The sequence below is a fragment of the Panicum virgatum genome, chromosome 7N (genome assembly GCF_016808335.1).
Source record: "Panicum virgatum strain AP13 chromosome 7N, P.virgatum_v5, whole genome shotgun sequence".
Classification (NCBI taxonomy): Eukaryota; Viridiplantae; Streptophyta; class Magnoliopsida; order Poales; family Poaceae; genus Panicum; species Panicum virgatum.
The window spans coordinates 26,283,991-26,289,990 of NC_053151.1; positions in this window are offsets into that span (position 1 = coordinate 26,283,991).

Below are 6,000 nucleotides of genomic sequence, written 5' to 3' on the forward strand. Positions count from 1 at the left end.
TTGGAAGCACAGACACTACTTCGGGGGGTACAAGAGTTTTGCCGATCTCAAACGTCCATTTGACGACCACATCGGCCTTTGGAATATCTTCTCCCCCTGCAATCTGAGCGGCCGTCAGGTTTGATTCTTTCAAAAATGTAACAAAGTCTTGTTCTTGCGTCGTCTGTCCCACTACGAGAGGCTCTATTGATTGTTTCTTTTGGGCTCCGAGCTGTGGAACGTCGGACGACGACGACTTTGATTGTCTCTTCTTTTTCTCAGTAGTTTTGATAATTGTGCGTTCGTAGTCTGAAGGGGGGTCTCTCGGAATGAATTTTCTCTTATTTGCTTCGCACATTCCCTTAAAAAATTTCAAATCTATCGGATTTATCACTTTCTCGGGCTCCGGCTTCGGCTTCGGCTTGAAGTGCTCTTTAACTCTTTCTTGAGTTATCCGATCGCATTCTTCAAGGCTCATGTCCCAGGGTTTAATAGGAGCCTCCTTGGTTTTCTTCTTCTTTTCCTTCTTCTTTGGAGGCTCCCTAGCCGGTGCAGCTACCTTCTTTGCCGGCGGCCGTTTCTGCTTCTTTGCCGGCGGCGGAGGGGGTGACCATGGAGGCGACGGTGACGCTTGAGTGTTCATCGGCGCATGAGATGATGGTGATGGAGAATGTGCCGGTGAACCTTGCCGAGACAGTGCTACCCTTGGGGAGTTTTGCGGAGATGCCGGTCTTGGAGAGGCATGCTGAGATGCCGGTCTTGGTGTTTGATCATCCGACTTTAGGACAATGTAGCGCTTATCCCATAGGATGTAGCCATGAATGGCTTCTGCTAGTGTCCTCTCCCCATCGCCTCCAGGAATATCAAGCTCGAGCGTCTCCCAACCCTGGCACACCTGCTCCACGCCAACTCTTGTGTATCTAGGTGGAATTTGCTGCCCGTGGTACACGTCGCCTGGTTCGGTTGGCATGGCGGTACCGTACGCAACAGTGAACATTAAGTTCTTAACGGCAGTCTGCAGGTCACAAGGTGTCCGGTGGGTGATCTCATCCACTGGAAATCGCTGCGGGGCCGACGCTTCAACTGCGGCCTGGATCCCCGTGGGCTCGGCAGCGGCGACGTCTGTGGAAGCGCAGCTACTTTTCCGCTGAGACAGGTGATCGGCTGCGACACTAGGCTCTGGAGGCAACGTTTGCGCTTGCTGTTGCTGGCTCATTGCTACGGCCACTTGGCGTTGTACCTCTTCCTCCAGTCTTTGATCGTGTGACATGAGCCGTTCCTCTAGCCTTCGCAGGTGCTCCCGCTCATCATTCTTTCTTCTTTGCCGGCTTCTATATGAATCAATGTAATCCCTGAACCCATACTTCCACGGAACCACGCCTTTGCCTCTTGTGCGGCCCGGATGCTCTGGATTCCCAAGAGCGTAAGTCAGCTCGTCCCTCTCTCTATCTGGCTGGAATGTTCCCTCGGCCGCTGCTTGTATGGCCTCCTGTAGTCTCTGGGCTGCTCGCTGGATGTTTGGCCCATAGATGCAGTCACCAGTCATTGGGTCCAAGCTTCCCCCGTGACCATAAAACCAGGTCCTTGACCTTTCAGGCCAGTTCATGGTCGCAGGTCGGATGCCTCTGTCAAGCAGATCCTGCTCCATCTTCTCCCATTTGGGTACTGCAAGCTTGTAGCCTCCTTGGCCTAGAGTGTGATGGTACACTTTCTTCGAGGCGTTGTCTTTGGCCTTCTGCACCTTTTGAAGCCCAAGCTCTGAAGACTTGTATTCCACAAATGCATCCCAGTGACCCCTGAGCTTTTCGAGCTCGCCGGTAAATACGGGTGTGGTCCCGGTCTTGATATATTTCTTCGTCAAAATTTTCTTGAATGATCGCAGTTGTTCGGCCATCTTACTCAGGGTCCAGCGCTTGCATATCTCTTCGGATTCAGCTGGAACCGTGAAGTTTTTCTTAAGCTCCCGCCAGCACCATTCTTTTTCTCTTTCGGGTACCGCATCCCGTTCCTCGCTTGGATTGGAAGCTTTCCAGAGCCTAAAGCTGATCGGGATGTGGTCCCTGACAATACATCCGGATTGTCTTATGAATTTTTTGGCGGCAGCTTCTGGAGCGATCGGTTCGCCATCTGGACCAACTTCCGTTATAATGAACCGCCCTTCCAGTTTTTTTGTTGGGCCTCGCTTCGTCTTTTTCTGCTGCGACGATGATCCAGACGGCTATAAAAAAACATTCATAGTATTCATATAGATTCAGATGAAAATATGATTGTCACTACAAATAAGTATAGTTTTGATATGTACATTAGCACTTTGTTCAGCAGCAGCGTCATCCTGAATAGATGGTGCCTCAATTCCATCACCGGACATATTCAAATATATGTCGGTATTGCTACCATCATCAGCTTGTTCAGCGACATCTCCTTGACCTTCGCCAATCATATTCAACAGGAACTGTTCGTCTTCCGCGTCTGTGTGTCGCGGGTCCATCGTAACTAAAATATGAATACAAATAAAACCCTTAAAAATTATCTAAATAATCCACTCCAGAAATTTGCGGCTAGGGATAGGCGGAGGGCCGAGGGCCGAAGGCGAAGGGCTCAAAGCCGAGGGCCGGAGGCACACTGGGGCGAACGCGGAGCGGGGGGGACGTGGGCTCAGGGCGAGCTATGAGCACAGCTCAGGCTCCTCATCCCATGCTGCAGAGAGCTTATCAACACTGTTTGGACCAGAAGCCCAGCCAGGCAATAATGTAAATGGACACATCAAGAATGAGATGAAAACAACTCGCCTTCTAGTCCGCTGAAGAAGGTGTTAATAGTAAGGTCATGTTTAGTTCTCAAAAATCTTTAAGATTCACCGTCACATCAAATTTTTAACACATGTATGAAGTATTAAATGGAGTTTAAAAAATAACTAATTGCATAGCTTAGCTGTAAATAACGAGTTGAATCTTCTGAGCCTAATTAGTTCATGATTGGACACTAGTTACCAAATAAAAACGAAAATATTATAGTAGCCAAACCCAAAAAAAAATTGGAAACTAAACACGCCCTAAATTTTATAGATTTACATATATCTTTACAATATGAAAAAAATACACTCTAAAAACCTTTTTTTAGGAACTACACATTCATTTTTTTCTCTCCAACGTTTCTTTAATTTAGAAACTACACTCTCAGTATGTTTTAAGGGGTTGGTCCACTCGATAGAATCAGCTCAAACAATATATGAGAGGAGACCAACATTAAAAAGAAAATCTCAACAGAAAGCTCTTCTCTGCTTGTGTTATGATTTTCTCTTCTTTCTTTCCTCCCTTATTGATCCCTGCACGAATCTTTAAAAAAAAACAAAATTGATCCTTGCACGCATAGTCGATAGATCAGTACCCTTGCTAAAATTCTAAACCTTCAGGAAGCAGATTTGTTTACAAAAATACATTCTTTGTGGGACAAAATACATATAATTAAAGCAATACTAATTATACTCTCTCCATGTCAAAATACATCACTATATTCATACTCAAATCAAACGAACTCCCGATCTGTAAAAGAACAGAAGAATACCCACGCACACAACAGGGCGGCGGCGCGGCGGCGTGCAGTGGAGGCCGCCGACGAGGGCGTGCGCGCGGAGTGGAGGCCGGGGGCGGCGCTCGCAGGGACGACGGCGCTCGGTGACGTGGGCTCGCGCGGCGGGGCTCTGGGCGGCGACGTCGACGCGGCGGTGCTCGGGGAGCTCGAGCGGTGGGGGGAGCAGGGGAACGGACGGCGGGAGGGAGGAAGGGCGAAGGAGGGAGGGAGCTAGGAAATATATGGGGGGGCCTTTTGTCCCGGGTGAAGCCACCACCCGGGACAAAATGACCTTTTGTCCCGGGTGGTGGCTTCACCCGGGACAAAAGGCCCCCCCTTTTGTCCCGGGTGAATCCACCACCCGGGACAAAAGGACCTTTTGTCCCGGGTGGTGGATTCACCCGGGACAAAAGGGGTTTTTGGGCGGGCCGGGAAAATTCCCAGCCCGCGGCCCACCTTTAGTCCCGGGTGGATCTACCACCCGGGACAAAAGGGGCCCGTTTTCCCTCGTTCCCGCCTAATGTTATGTTTGTTTTTGTTTCTTTTAACTTCTCTTTTAAAATTGGCTTTCATTTGTTAATTCAGTTAATAAAATTATGATTCCAAAAATTATGGAACAAAATTTCTTATCTCTATATAAACTTGATACACGCAACAAAAATAATTAATTTTCATTCAAGTGATTGGGTCAATGAAATATCTAACTTTTTTGAAATCATATTTGTTATTTTGACCATGCAAAAATATATTAGGTGAAATTTTTTTTCAAACTGTTGCTTTTCGATAGAAAGTGGATTCTATCACGATATTAACATTTAAAAAGTGAATTTTAGATAAAATTAAGCAATTTCATGATATTAATGAGTAGTGTGTGTGAGTTTGAGAGATAGTGTGTGTTAGTGAGATTGTGTGTGTTAGTGAAAGAGTATAGTGTGTTAATGTGAATGTAATTTCATGAAATAAATAAAATTAGTTGAGTAATCCATTATTGAATGAAAATTATAATTGAGTCTAGTAATTAAGTGAAAAATATATAAAATAATATAAAGAACACATAAAATATAATTGTACAGTACATATATAATAAAAGTATTCGAATTGCGATTATGTTTTTATACAATAATATAAAATGATTCAAGTACATGAAGGATTAGCGGTAACAGACTTTCTCTTCACAAATGTCCCTTGATTATGATCACGGCGCAAGTATGGAGCATCATCATTGGCTAGCAGGATGCATGGATCAGCATTTACTTCGAAAGGTGGAATGGCAACAAAATTATTATATTCTTCTGAAAAGTCTGTCTTGTCCTCCACTCCAACGATGTTTCTCTTTCCTGATAGAACTATGTGTCGCTTAGGCTCATCCTTTTGCTTGTTGATCCCCTTCTTTGGCTTGCTGGACATGTCCTTAATGTAGAAAACCTGAGCGACATCCTGGGCTAGGACAAATGGCTCGTCTCTATACCCAAGATTGTTGAGATCAACTATTGTCATCCCATACTCATCTTTTGTTACCCCTCCTCCAGATAGCTTAACCCATTGGCAACGAAATAGAGGCACCTTGAAATTGGGACCGTAATCCAGCTCCCATATCTCTTCAATGTAGCCGTAATATGTGTCTTTTTTTCCATTATTGTCCGTGGCATCCATACGAACACCGCTGTTTTGGTTGGTACTCTTTTTATCTTGGGCTATCGTATAAAATGTGTTTCCATTTATCTCGTACCCTTGGTATGTTAAGATATTCCAAGATGGTCCCCTAGCCAATAAGAACAGTTGTTCACTTATATCCATGTTATGCATTAGATGCTTCCGCAACCAGCTACAGAAAGTGTTCATGTGCTCACGTGTAATCCATGCCTCAGACTTTTCCGGGAAATTGGAGAGCAGAATTTTCTTGTGTTCCTCGATATATGGGTCAACCAAGGATGATTGTTGAAGAACCGTATAATGCGCTTTCTTGAATGAGAAATCATCTGTGCAGACATAAGATTTCTTTCCTAATGTACCCTTTCCAGATAGTCTCCCCTCATATCGCGATTCAGGGACTCCAATCAGTTTAAGGTCATCAATAAAGTCAACACAAAAGTCAATGACCTCCTCAGTTCCGTAGGCACTGGCGATGCTTCCTTCTGGACGAGCTCTATTACGAACACATTTCTTGAGTACCCCCATGAACCTTTCGAATGGGAACATGTTGTGTAGAAATACTGGTCCGAGAATATCAATCTCTTTGACAAGGTGCACTAGAAGATGTGTCATGATGTTGAAGAAAGATGGTGGAAATATCAGCTCAAAGCCAACAAGACATTGCACCACATCGTTTTGCAGCTTTATCAAATTCTCCGGGTCAATTATCTTCTGAGAAACTGCGTTGAGGAAGGCACATATCTTCACGATGGTTAACCGGACGTTATCAGGCAGAATCCCCCGCAGCACAACCGGAAG